Source organism: Hemitrygon akajei, chromosome 14, assembly GCF_048418815.1.
Source record: "Hemitrygon akajei chromosome 14, sHemAka1.3, whole genome shotgun sequence".
NCBI lineage: Eukaryota > Metazoa > Chordata > Chondrichthyes > Myliobatiformes > Dasyatidae > Hemitrygon > Hemitrygon akajei.
In genome coordinates this window covers 69910314-69925589 of record NC_133137.1, presented here as the reverse complement: position 1 = coordinate 69925589, position 15276 = coordinate 69910314, and the positions used below count along the sequence as shown (strand labels likewise).

Below are 15276 nucleotides of genomic sequence, written 5' to 3'. Positions count from 1 at the left end.
AAATTGCAAAAAATAATACAGGTCAGAAGCAGAAGAATCAGGATCAGGTTTATTATCACCAGCATGTGACATGAAATTTGTTAACTTAGCAGCAGTAGTTCAATGCAATACATAATATATAAGAAAAAATTATAATAAATAAATAAGTAAATCTTATTCAGTATACTTTATACAGTATATGAATATTGAATAGATTAAAAATTGTGTCAAAAATATAAATATCATACATTAAAAAAGTGAGGTAGTGTCCAAGGGTTCAATGTCCATTTAGGAATCGAATGGCAGAGGGGAAGAAGCTGTTTCTGAATCGCTGAGTGTGTGCCTTCAGACCTCTTACCTGATGGTAACAGTGAGAAAAGGGCATGCCTTGGGTGCAGGAGGTCCTTAATAATAGACGCTGCCTTTTTGAGACACTGCTCCTTGAAGATCTCCTGGGTAGTTTGTAGGCTAGTACCCAAGAAGGAGCTGACTAAATTTACAAACATCTGCTGCTTCTTTCGGTCCTGTGCCACCCCCCATACCAGACAGTGATGCAGCCTGTCAGAATGCTCTCCACGGTACACCTATAGAAGTTTTTGAGTGTGTTTGTTGACATACCAAATCTCTTCAAGCTCCTAATAAAGTATAGCCAGTGTCTTGCCTTCTTTATAACTGTATCAATATGTTGGGACCAGGTTATATCCTCAAAGATCTTGACACCCAGGAACTTGAAGCTGCTCACTCTCTCCACTTCTGATCCCTCTATGAGGATTGGGGTGTGTTCCTTTGTCTTACCTTTCCTGAAGTCCACAATCAGCTCTTTCATCTTACTGACAATAGACAATAGGTGCGGAAGTAAACCATTCGGCCCTTCGAGCCTGCACCGCCATTCTGAGATCATGGCTGATCATCTACTATCAATACCCGGTTCCTGCCTTGTCCCCATATCCCTTGATTCCCCTATCCATAAGATACCTATCTAGCTGCTTCTTGAAAGCATCCAGAGAATTGGCCTCCACTGCCTTCTGAGGCAGTGCATTCCCGACCCCCACAACTCTCTGGGAGAAGAAGTTTTTCCTTAACTCTGTCCTAAATGACCTACCCCTTATTCTCAAACCATGCCCTCTGGTACTGGACTCTCCCAGCAGCTGGAACATATTTCCTGCCTCTATCTTGTCCAATCCCTTAATAATCTTATATGTTGCAATCAGATCCCCTCTCAATCTCCTTAATTCCAGTGTGTACAAGCCTAGTCTCTCTAACCTCTCTGCGTAAGACAGTCCGGACATCCCAGGAATTAACCTCGTGAATCTACGCTGCACTTCCTCTATAGCCAGGATGTCCTTCCTTAACCCTGGAGACCAAAACTGTACACAATACTCCAGGTGTGGTCTCACCAGGGCCCTGTACAAATGCAAAAGGATTTCCTTGCTCTTGTACTCAATTCCCTTTGTAATAAAGGCCAACATTCCATTAGCCTTCTTCACTGCCTGCTGCACTTGCTCATTCACCTTCAGTGACTGATGAACAAGGACTCCTAGATCTCTTTGTATTTCTCCCTTACCTAACTCTACACCGTTCAGATAATAATCTGCCTTCCTGTTCTTACTCCCAAAGTGGATAACCTCACACTTATTCACATTAAACGCCATCTGCCAAGTATCTGCCCACTCACTCAGCCTATCCAAGTCACCCTGAATTCTCCTAACATCCTCATCACATGTCACACTGCCACCCAGCTTAGTATCATCAGCAAACTTGCTGATGTTATTCTAAATGCCTTCATCTAAATCGTTGATGTAAATCGTAAACAGCTGTGGTCCCAATACTGAGCCCTGTGGCACCCCACTAGTCACCACCTGCCATTTCGAGAAACACCCATTCACCGTTACCCTTTGCTTTCTATCTGCCAACCAGTTTTCTATCCATGTCAATATCTTCCCCCCAATGCCATGAGCTCTGATTTTGCCCACCAATCACCTATGTGGGACCTTATCAAATGCCTTCTGAAAATCGAGGTACACTACATCCACTGGATCTCCCTTGTCTAACTTCCTGGTTACATCCTCGAAAAACAATAGATTAGTCAAACATGATTTGCCCTTGGTAAATCCATGCTGGCTTGGCCCAATCCTATCACTGCTATCTAGATATGCCACTATTTCATCTTTAATAATGGACTCTAGCAGCTTCCCCACTACTGATGTTAGGCTGACAGGAAGATAGTTCTCTGTTTTCTCCCTCCCTCCTTTCTTAAAAAGTGGGATAACATTAGCCATTCTTCAATCCTCAGGAACTGATCCTGAATCTAAGGAACATTGGGAAATGATTACCAATGCATCCGCAATTTCCAGGGCCACCTCCTTTAGTACCCTAGGATGCAGACCATCTGCTCCTGGGGATTTGTCAGCCTTCAGTCCCATCAGTCTACTCATCACCGTTTCCTTCCTAATGTCAATCTGTTTCATTTCCTCTGTTACCCTATGTCCTTGGTCCAGCCATACATCTGGGAGATTGCTTGTGTCTTCCCTAGTGAAGACAGATCTAAAGTATTTATTAAATTCTTCTGCCATTTCTCTGTTTCCCATTACAATTTCACCCAATTCATTCTTCAAGGGCCCAACATTGTTCTTAACTATCTTCTTTCTCTTCACATACCTAAAAAAGCTTTTGCTATCCTCCTTTATATTCCTGGCTAGCTTGCGTTCGTACCTCATTTTTTCTCCCCGTATTGCCTTTTTAATTAAGTTCTGTTGTTCCTTAAAAATTTCCCAATCATCTGTCCTCCCACTCACCTTAGCTCTGTCATATTTCCTTTTTTTTAATGCTATGCATCTCTGACTTCCTTTGTCAACCACTGTGGCCCCTTTCCCCCCTTTGAATCCTTCCTTCTCCGGGGGATGAACTGATTTTGCACCTTGTGCAACGTTGAGTGCCAGGTTGTTGCTGCGGCACCGCTCCACTAGTTGGCATATCTCACTCCTGTACGCCCTCTTGTCATTCTACCAACAATGGTTGTATTGTCAGCAAATATATAGATGATATTTGAGCTATGCCTAGCCATACAGTCATGGTTATATAGAGAATAGAGCATGGGCTAAGCACACACCCCGAGTTGCACCAGTGTTGAGTGTCAGTGAGGAGGAGATGTTATCACCAATCCACACAGATTGTGGTCTTCCGGTTAGGAAGACGAGGATCCAATTACAGAGGGGGGTACAGAGGCCCAGGTTCTGCAACTTCTCAATCAGGATTGTGGGAATGATTGTATTAAGTACTGAGATATAGTCAATGAACAGCATCCTGACATAGGTGTTTGTGTTGTCCAGGTGGTCTAAAGCCATGTGGAGAGCCATTGAGATTGCACCTGGCATCGACCTATTGTGGCAATAGGCAAACTGCAATGGGTCCAGGTCTTTGCTGAGGCAGGAGTTCAGTCCAGTCATGACCATCCTCTCAAAGTATTGGCCTAATTAACCTCTCAAAGGTGTGGCCTAAGCGATGTTTAGTAAAGTTGTCATGTGAGATCCCTGCTCTATGCCATGCCTAATGAAGAAAGGAATCGCAAGTGTCTTTGTTACCACCCAATGTACATGCGCTCTACTTCCCCTGGACTTGTACTCAAGCTCTCTCTGCTTTTTAATATTCCTTCAGGCTCTACCATTTGTGTATATGTCCTGCCTTTGTTTGACTTCGCACTTTTTCCAGGATTAATTTCCACCTGCATTTGCTCCATTCAACTTTCCAATTGACAAATATCATGTTATAGCCTAAGACAGTCCCTGTTTAGGATAGTGGTGAATATTGATAGCTTGGGTTGGGGTGTTTGATGTTGCAGTGTACTCCAAGCTTGGCAATGAGTTTTTTCTCTGGGAGTGCTCACATTTATATAGGCAAACACGAAACAGGCACAAGGATGTTTAGGAGCATGGTTCTCTTCTGTTAATTCCATAAACAAACAAATCAAAATAAACGCCATCTATGAACCCTTGAGAGCCAAAGAAACACTGAGCCAATAAATTCTAAGGTGAACTGAAGGGGTAGCCAATCAGAATCAAGGCAAGAATGGACAGTCTGCATAAATGTGAGCACTGCCGGGAGAAACACCAACAATTGCACGCTGAGGATGTCACCTGGGCTGATAATAAAACGTTTGCAAGCTAATTGCAAAGCCCAGCGCACACCGCAGCAACAAACAATCCCTGTTCTCTGCAACAACATACACTTTTGTGTCACCTACAAATTCAGTAATCATATCTCTTACATTTGCAAAGTTGTTAATGTAAATAACAAACATAAAGGGTCCCAGCACTGATTCTTATGGCACAGTACTGGTCAGCGACTTTGGTTAGCATCAGGATAACATTCAGCTTAGCTAGAACTTTATGGCACAAATAAATGTTTTATTTTAAATTTTATATTGCACTGGAAAGACCATAATTCATTGTCTATCCCCAAATGTACATGAAGTACATTATTAGCTTGGCTATTTCAGAAGATATTTAAGAACTGGGTCTAGTGTCACATACAGGCTAGATGGGAAAGGTCAGCAGATTGCACCTCATGAAAGACTTTAGTGAACCAGTTAGTTCATTTTTATGACAAACCGATAATTTTGTGGTCATTATTTCAGATTAAAGAATCAAATTTTTATTAAGAATAAAAATCAAGAAAAAGACAAAATTTGATTTTATGTTTATTTATATTTGATTTTATTTAAAGATACAGCATGGAACAGGCCTTCCCAGCCCTATGAGCCACACTGCCCAGCAACCCACCTATTTAATACTAGCTTAATCACAGAACGATTCACATTGACCAATTAACCTTCTAACCGGCCAGTGGGAGGAAACTGAAGCAAAACAGGCAGTGATGGGGAGAACATGCAAACTCCTTAAAGGTGGTGCCAGAGTTGAACTCCTAACTCTGACACCCCGAGCTGCAATAACATCACACAAAGTGCTATGCTACCACGATGTATCCAAGTGAAGCTGAAAATAATAACAGGCCGGAAGTGAATACAAAACATTTACAAAAAGATATAGAAAGTTAAATGGCCAAGAAAGTGTGAGATAGAGTTGAAAAATGGGCAATATGAGGTGATTAATTTTGGAGGGAAGTCCAGAAAGTTACTGTTAATGTGAAAAAACTTTGCAGTGTTGGTTATTAAAAATGCAGCAAATCACATGTGCTGCAGACAACTAGGAAAGCAAATAATATGAAGGCCTTTAGAACAAATGTGTTAGAGTAATAAAGTGAGGAAGTCAGGCAAATTGGAGTATTACCTGCAAAGCTGGCTTCTATACTGTACTACATGCTTGGAGGCAATGCACCAACAGCTCACAAGACTGATGCATTGGATGACGGAATTATCCAAAGAGGATCAATTGAGGGTTTATTGGAGTTTGGAAGAATGAGGCTGAGACGTACAAGATTGTAATAATGATTGGCAGTTGATGTCAGGTGTCTTTTTCTTTTTTTGAGAGATTTTGGAAGGAGAAAGCAGGGTTTCAACATAAAACAGACAAATTTTGTAGCTGGAGAAGTAAAATTATTTCTCACAGAATATTGTGACTATTTGAAATTCATTATCTGAGAGGACTATGGATACACTGTGTTAAGCCTGGTCAATACTGACACTGACAGATAATTAGAAACTAAGATATGAGAATCTGGTGAAAATATGGATGAATTTTAGGACTTGATTGAATGGTGGTAAATGACAAAGGAGACAAATGACTTAGTTATGCTTTCTTTGATATTCTTATAATTCTGTTTATGAATTATTATGAATTTTCTTTCGGTGCATAATCTCTAGACTTGAACTTCCATTCAACAGCAAACTTGCTTCAGTTCTTCTATTCCTGCAATGCTTTGCTGGGCCCTTTTCCCCCTCTGTACTTGACTACTTCCAATGTACTCCTGCCCAACCTCAGTTGGAACAGGAACAAGAGAATTTTGAGCAACTTCAAGTTTTATCTCCAAAAAACTTTAAGTTGCTCAAAATTCACATGTTCCTGTTCCAAATTGTATTGAATCCCCCTTCTTCTTTAGATTGATCTATGGTGTTTGCCAATTAAATAAAACCTCAGTTTTAAAATTTTTATCCTCTTTTGAGCTCACTCTATTCTCCCATCCTTTCCTTTTTCTGTAATGTGCCTCAGCTTCATTGCAGATGCTTGTGTTCTCCAATTCTGACCTCTTGAGCATCCTGATTGTGATTGTTCCACCATCTGTTGTCTGACAAACTTTTGTTAAACTTCTTGGCCTCTTTCTTCCTTTAAGGTAATCGTTAAAACAAAGGTCTTAGGTGAAGTGTTTAGCTATGTACTTTAATATCTCGTTTTATATTGCTGTGAGATTTTGCTTTATTTTTAATTTATTTTTATTTTGAGATACAGCACAGCAACAGGCCAAACTACACCCATGTGACCAATTAACCTTTTAACCCTTGTGTCTTTGGACTGTTGGAGGAAACCAAGTACCTGGAGGAAACTCACATTTAAAAAAAAACAGAAATCACTAATTACCAGGACATCATAAATAAATTACCAGATTAAAGATATAATTTTCAGTTGCCAGGGAACAACACTATTTTTAGTAGAAGGAAAATTACAGAATACCATTTAGAGGTATGATCTGGACTATCCACCCAAAGTTTTATAGCAAAAGATTTCATTAAGTACAATGATATTGTAATTTAAACAGAACTTCTTGTTCTTACTTATGGAGATTGATGCTGCCTCCTACAAACTGCTTGCTTTGTTATTTTGGTTGAACAAGAGGTTCAGTGATGTGTCTGTCCATGTCGGGGTTTAAATTAAACTCAAGGAACAATCTGTTGATTGGGGGAGACACAAGAGTAATGTATGAAATTGTAGAATTACAAACTGTGATATTTCAACCTACTCAACATTTGGACATTTCTAGTTATTTTTGTATATCCTAGCATATTAGCATATTTTAACATTAAATCAGTATTATTAAATTTTATAATAGTTCATTTCTTAACCCATAGTCTATTCGATAGGATTCAAAATTAAAGATTCAGAACAGAGTTTTCTTCAACACTTTTTCTCATGCATTTGGGATTTTCGATCCAGCCCATTGCTTTGTTACCTCTCACACTTTTCTTAGGAACTTTCTGAATACATTCCTTCTTGACTATGAATTCAAGAGATTCTGCAGGTGCTGGAAATCTTGAGCAATACACAAAATACTGGAGGAACTCAGCAAGTCATGAAGTCAAGTTATAAGTCTTAATGAAGGGTCTTGGCCCGGAAGGTTGACTGTTTATTCCCCTCCATAGATGTTGTCTGCCGTGCTGAGTTTCTCCAGCAGTTTATATGTATTCCCTACCTTGACTATTTTTATGCCCATTTTCTTCACTTTTTACATGGTAAATGATCAGTAGACTGAACTAAAGCACTGTGAAACAAAAGTTGAGCATATAGGAATATAAATGTATATCACATAACTATGTTTTTCCCAAATATTCAAATTACACATTTTAAATTGACTATTAATTGTGCTTTTTAAAAATTTGTTATGAAGTTAAAACAAGGCTACTTTTACTTAGGAGGGACTTAACAGAGTTTGCTATGGAAACAGTGATTAAGATAAAGCCTTCTTCCCAACAGACCCGCATGTAAAAACATTTTTAGAATTACAAATCTTCAACATCATAAATTTGGGACGCTTTCCAAATGCCTGTGCACATCCCATAAAATAACATACATATGAACTACAACACATGAATTATATAATCCTTCGGAATGCTTACATAGAATAGTAGTAACGACCCAAAATCACAAGACACTAGGTTGAAATGAATCATGATTGTGTGTTTGACTGAGCCATCATCTTATCTTTGTAGCCCAGTGTATTAATCTGACTACCGGTATGTACATTTCTAGATAAAACAGTTATACAATTCTAATGAGTAGGTCAGAGCTTGATTCCTTGTCATTTGCAGTATTTAATGATCTTAGCAGGGATTGCTTTTGGGGTGGAACAGTTAGTCCCAATGTCAATAGACAGGAGAAGAGAAAATAACAGTCTAAAAATTGGCATACACTTAATTTTCATTCTCTCCTGTCATCTGACTGGGAAATGCAACTGAGTTCCACAATCCACAATAATAATCAGATTTATTATCACCAACATGACATGGCTCACAACAAGGAATTAATCACTTAATATATGACATGAAATTCGTTGTTTTGTAGCAAAGGTGCAGTGCACCAACAAAGAAAATCTATAAATTACAAAATATAAATAAATAGTACAAAAAAGAATTAACGACGTAGTGTTCATGGCTTCATGGTCTGTTTGGAAATCTAATCAGCCCATCAAATACATTACTTGAACTCAAAAAGCCAATATTGTATGCGTGATATACTTTACGTTACTAAGTGTTTACATAATGGCTGTCATAAATATAGTACTTGTCTATTTGTCTGTACACTATCTCCAACACTCTTTATCTCTTTCATAACTTATTTTCAGAAATATCCAGTAAATTTAGCACAATATCTAAATAGTACAAGTTGATTAGTTATCAGTTTTATTTTAATTTCTTACACAAGAATATTATATGCATGATCTTTTTAATATAAATGACAAAATTAACGGGACTTTACCTTGGCTGTCAGTGGAGTCACCGTAAGGTAATGCGGTGACTGTCTGGTCCATATAACTTGCAATGTACTGCCTAGCTGCTCTAAAATTAAATAATAAATAGGTTTAACAAGAAAAAAGCAAATGCAGACTTTATTTGTAGCATCAAAATCATTTGCTGTATACTCTACAAATGTGTCACTGAACAAAGTAATTCAAATACCGTAAATAACACATTGACATGGGATCTTGTATTTAGGATCTTCAAATATCAATCATGGCACTCAATGAAAATAACAGGAAGTAATAACTTCCAAAAGATAAACTGTCGTACCTGAAACTGATGTATTTGGACTTGCCGAATATCTTTACAAATGGGGCCCAAACAGCTGGGGCTCCTCATTGATTCCAATTCCTTCAGCCAACTATATCAGGTGAATGAGGTGTTCCTAACTATACACCTCTTTAAAGTTAATAAAAAGCTTCTTGCCTTTTTTTAAGGAAGGGGTGGATCTATTTTTAAGAATGCCACAAGTGCAGTTGGCAAGTTCTGAACCAGTTCAGCAACATTCTTTTCAGTGAACCCCTTTAAGCAATTACGTTCATTGCCATCAAGAACCTCTTTTTTGAAATTTAAATATGGGTTGAGAAAAGGATATATGAAAAGGCAGAATTCAACATTACCACGTTCAGCTTTTTATTCAGTGAGTCAGTTTCTGAGTGCCACAAATTATTATTCTGCTGATTTGCATGCTCATTCTTTAAGGGACAAAGCTGAAATTTACAAGCACAACTAATATGCTTAATTGTAACAAATCTGCTCTTCAGTTTTCATAACTTGGAAGGAAGTTCCAGAATTAACTTTACCCCAAAGTAGGATAGTGATAACAGAGTCAAAGAGCTGCCTCTACAAGGAACTGAATATGGACCCAGAACCAATGGACTCACTTTCAAGGACTCTTCATTTCATGTTCTCAAAATTCACTATTTATGATTATTATTTCTTTCTTCTTGTATTTGCACAGTTTGTTGTGTTCTGCACTCTGGCTGAACACTGAAGTTGGGCAGTCTTTCATTAACAAACAAAAGAAAATCTGCAGATGCTGGAAATCCAAGCAACACACACAAAATACTGGAGGAACTCAGCAGGCCAGGCAGCATCTATGGAAAAGGGTTTAGACGACATTTTGGGCCGAGACTCATCATCAGGACTAGAGAAAAAAGATGAGGAATAGAGTTAAAAGGTGGGCGGAGGGGAGGAAGAAACACAAGGTGATAGGTGAAACCGGGGAGGGGGGAGAACTGCAGTTAAGCACTGAGAAGTTGATTGGTGAAAGAGATACAGGGCTCCTCCAACCTGAGTGTGGCCTCATTGCGACAGTGGAGGAGGCAATGGACTGACATTCTTTCATTGATTCTGTTATGGTTATTATTCTATATATTTATTGAGTATGCCCACAGTAAAATAGATCTCAGGGTTGTATATGGTGACATATATATACTTTGATAATAAAATTTACTTTGAACTTTTATAGATTTCTGGGTATTAGAGAAATCAAGGGATATGAGGATAAAGTGAGGGTTACCAAGTTTTAACATAATTCCTGGAGTTTGTTTTCTTTTTAGAGTTGTAGATATCATGGCCAAGAAAACTCATGAACACATCTACTATCTCAGGAGACTAAAACCTTTTGTTAGTGCGGTTTTTCATTGATTTTGTTATGGTTGTTTTTCTATAGATTTACTGAATATGCCTGCAAGAAAATGAATCTCAGCATTGTATATGGTGACATATATGTACTTTGATAATAAGTTTACTTCGAACTTTGAATATGCACTTAAGAAAGAATCATATACAGGGATATGGGAAAAGAGTGAGAGAATACAATTAATGAGTTGAGACAACTAGGAGATTGCATAGTTTTGGATGGATAAAAGGTACCCTTCTGTGTTCTAGGAATTCTTTGAGTAAATTTTTGTCTGAAAACATTTGCCTCAAAATAATTTTTGTGCCAGCTGATATCCTGCAAGCTGGGTTCTCCTTCATGTTTTCCTTTTCTGGTGACCTAGCATCATTACATAGTGCAGTAATTATCCTGGGATGGGCTGGCCAGAGGGAGATCAACAACTAACTATGCTGAAGCAGCTCTTGCGGTAGCCAACTGTAGGAAACATGCTGAAGGAACATGAATCAGAGCAGGATTTTGTAGAGAGGTGATTATGCTTTCTATGACGACGACAAGAAAAATGTGGGAATTTCCTCTTATAGTGCCACTATATGAGTTTAGTGGAGAAAACTTGACAGAAATTTTGTTTTGCACTGCCGGATTACCATAATAATCAATGAAATGGATCATAGGCTGAACAGTTGGCTTGGAGTGCAGATTTCTAATCTGTAAATTGGTTTAGCCACAGTTCTTTTGTTCCAGCATGCCCTGGGTTACATTTTAAATGTGCATCTCCTGCTTTTGTCAATACAAGAGTACACCACAAACCAGACCTATGCTTAATATTTTGTCCTGAGGCTAATATGTACTTCAGTAAAATTGAAGGGGGGGGGTGGAGGTGTGTGTGTGTGTGTGTGTTCAGAATATTAGTATTCAGGCTATCACCATAAATAAATGTTTCTGAAAGCTGAAATTATTTTCAATGGAATAGAAATCATTTATTTCTATCACCTGATGCTATTGTGAAGATGAAAGCAGTGCAAAGGATAGTAAATTAATTCAGTTATTAAACAAAATCTATTAGATTTTAATGGCAAATTAACATCATTAAGTAATTTATGGATGAGAAAGGCCATTCAACCTTTGATTTTGTCTTTGTGTATAATTTTTCATTGATTCTATTGTATTCTTTGTTCCCTTGTGAACACCTAAAGAAAATTAATCTCAAGATAATATATAGTGACATATGCATACTTTGATAATAAATTAATTTTGAACTTAAACCACTTTAATTCATCTATCTGCTGAAATCAAGGTGGAAATTGAAGTATGACAAGAGCATATCTTCAAGAAGTGAAAATGGAGCTAATTTCTGTCTCTTTGTAATTCATTCATCCTACATGGAGATACAGGAGCCCATGTATGTGCGTGTTTGGTTACCACAGGATCAGAGCCTTGCTCTGCCAATCTGGGGATTGCTGGGTGGCGTAGCTTGAAGGAACAGAGGGGACGATTCTGCACTGCATCTCAATAATTAAAAAATTAAAAAAACAGGAAATTATACAGGAGAAGTAAATTGAGGAAGTCAGATTAAATTAAATTCCAAGAATTTGATAAGGCAATAAATGGTGGAACTTAAAAAAAAAAGCATTTAACAAAACAAAAAGAAAATCACTTCTTATAAAAGTAAGGCTTAAACACACAGAATAAATTTCCAGATAGAGCAGAAAGAAGCTCCTTATATTCATTAATAAACTATAATTATACAATGGGGTATTTTAGGATTTTTCTATGCATGAATTAAGATTGATCAACTGATCATTCCCATGCATAGTTATCATCCAATCTAAACAGGTTAGAGGAAGTAGAGACAGAAAATAGGTTTTTATCAATGCAGAAGATTTGTTTATTGTAAATGCAGATTCTGATTCTATCAGATGACTGCACAGGTGATGGTGAAAAGTCTTGCTGATTTCAACTTCTTTGCCCAAAACCATTGGGAGCTCCATTTAATTTCCATTGCCAGAGAAGTATTTGCACACTCTTCATATAACCTCCATGAAAGGAAATATGCCTTTACAGATTTTAGTTAACATATATTTGATGATTTCTCAGCCTTTTCAAATCGACTGACAGATAAGTAAAAAATGCAGCTGGTAATTTTTTTCAGATTTTATTTCATGTGTTGTCAAAAGTTCATATCATTCCAGTATTTGCTATATTTCTCAGTAGTAGAAAATAGTGGTGCTGATGAATTCCCTAATACAAAAAGAGCAAACAGAAAAGAAGATAGAAATATTGCTTGGATAATTCATGCACAGGTAGCCCTGAAATATTTCTGTGAAACACAGCAGTATGTGCTTCAATTAGAATTTGAAAAGGATGAAGGGAAACATGTAAAAAGGACAAACGTAGAAAAGGAAACCTCTGGATGATCACCACCTTTGGAACAGAAGTCATGTCATTCTGTGTACAGTAATTACTGATTTAAAGCAATTCTGTACCGAATATACTAGGTGATTAACTGCTCTCTGTGTTACAACTGTTTAAATGTGAGAAGTTCCAGAGGCAATCTGTTTGCAAGAAGACTGCAGTGAGAGTACTGTCAAGAACTCATTTCTTTTTTCATTAATCAAAATCCCTATTGTTAGCTTAAATTATATTTCCAATATCTCCAAGAAGGATATTAGGGAGATATATTGATATATGGTGTAAGAAGTATGAGTTAATGAAGTTATGAAATTGGGAAGCCATGTCTGAATTAGAATACAGAATGCCAGCTAAGATCCTTCCCAATTGTGATAACATGTAGACATACTCAAGAAGCAGCAAGCTATATATTCAATTAAATTTGTCTGCACGATACAAACAAGTTCTCACCCCCCCCCCCCCCAATTGACAGATTTCCAAGTCTAATAAATGGAAAGAGTGAAAGAAAAGATTTTCACTGGATATTGAGATGGCTTTAGCAGAAAAAAAGATGTTATGATTTCTCATTAGTAACATGGGGTGAAAATATACCTACCACTAATCTTTACAATGACAATCTGAAAAGTGTATTAGGTGCGTTACAAGCATTTTGCAACCCACCTATAAGTTAAACAGTTGCTCACTGACCTGTTTTTTTAGACAAATGTTACCAGGAGTAGTAAGAATCCTATTTTTACTTTTTTAATAGATCTATGGTTTTTGTAGATTTGCTTTTCAGATATAGATTACCTGTGGGATCTGGGTGCCTGGGCTGTGGAAAGACAAAAAGATAGGGAATCATAAATCCTGAAAAGTGAATGAAGACTTGTTAAGCAGCTATTCAAACCCAGACTGGAAATGTTAGATGGCCAGCAGAAGGGAGTATATGTGCTGAAGTGGAAGACACACAGGGGCAGACAAAGGAATATTGCAAAGGTTATTTAGTTGTTGAACTGAACTGAGTATGCCTCGACCCTTTTGATTATGTGTTTTATTTTGTTATTTGCATGATTTTTTTTGTGGCAGTTTGACGTTTTCCTTTGAACAGGTTCTTTTTCTCATGGCAGTCTGCGGGAAGACAAATCTTAGGGTTGTGTACTGCACACATACTTTGATAGTGTAGAGTAGTGAATGACAGGTTGGATCAGATGGGGGGAGGGAGGGTGGAAGTGGAGGACTTGTGTATGAAGTTGGTAGATGGAGAAGAGGGAAAGGAGGGCAGAAAGGAGGACAAAAATAAGGGGACAGGAGGATCAGAAGGAGAAGTGGGGAAGAGGAAGGAAGAAGAAAAAAAGGGAAGTAGGGAGGGGGGAACTAAATTTGGAAAACTCTACATTTATGGTATTGGGTTGTCAGAATAAAAGCTCCTGGTTGTGTGGGGCTTCATTGTCTCAGTAGAGAACTAGCTTGGAGAGGTAAATGAGGGAATGGGGGGAAGAGATGAATGATCAGCAATTGAGAGCTTAGGATGGCCATTAAATGATTTCACTCCAATGCTTTTGTTAGTCTACTCGAGTTTGATATTTGCTATATACACACAGAAGATATACACACACAAAGGCTCCGAAGCATTCGGGCTCTCACGACCAGACTATGTAACAGTTTCTTCCCCCAAGCTATCAGACTCCTCAATACCCGAAGCCTGGACTGACACCTTGCCCTACTGTCCTGTTTATTATTTATTGTAATGCCTGCACTGTTTTGTGCACTTTATGCAGTCCTGTGTAGGTCTGTAGTCTAGTGTAGCTTTCTCTGTGTTGTTTTTTTTACATTATTCAGTCTAGTTTTTGTACTGTGTCATGTAACACCATGGTCCTGAAAAACATTGTCTCATTTTTACTATGTACTGTACCAGCAGTTATGGTTGAAATGACAATAAAAGTGACTTGACTTGACTTGAATTTAGGGAGATGTGTGGTGGGTCAGAATATTGAACAAAATATTTTAAAAAGTAACAAAATGATTAGCAAGTTATTAAAGAGGGACAAAAAAAGCTATAATATGAGACAAATCTAGACAGAATTGTAAAAATGGTTTGTACAGAAATTTACAAATAAAAGAGTTAATAAAGTGAATGATGGTCTTATTTAAAGTGAGCTCAGGTAATTAGTAATGGAAAATCAGGAGGTGACAGATTAATTAAATAGTTGTACTACATAAAAGAGAATGCAGTATCTTCAGATTTAGCTACAAATATTAAAATGAAAATGAAGGTAAAAACTTGGAAAAATTATAATCACCAGGAAAATTGGTCCTGAGCAAATTGTTGGAGCTACAGTACATTATATAGGTTGACAAGTCCTCAGGTCTTGATGGACTTCATCTAGGGTCATAAAAAATAGTGAAATAGTTACCAATTGGCTTTAATTTCCAAAATTCACTGGATTGCAATTGTAAATTGTTATTCAAAAAGAGAGACAGAAAACAGGAAGCTGCAAGCCAATTAGCTCAAAGTCTGCCATAGGGAAAATGTTATATTATTAAGGAGATCATGGCAGGGCACTTATAAAAAAAATCAAGGCAATAAGACAAGGTCAAAATG

At 37.6% G+C, this 15276-nt stretch overlaps 1 protein-coding gene across 1 annotated transcript in view; it reads right to left on the bottom strand.

The window, feature by feature from the left end:
• slc26a4 (solute carrier family 26 member 4) overlaps positions 1 to 8653 on the bottom strand; it is a 71608-nt gene extending 62955 nt beyond the window's left edge. The window contains exon 1 of the mRNA XM_073066333.1: positions 8622 to 8653. The gene's annotated coding sequence lies outside the window, so the exon portion shown is untranslated. The remainder of the gene's footprint in view (positions 1 to 8621) is intronic.
• Positions 8654 to 15276: the final 6623 nt, after the last annotated feature.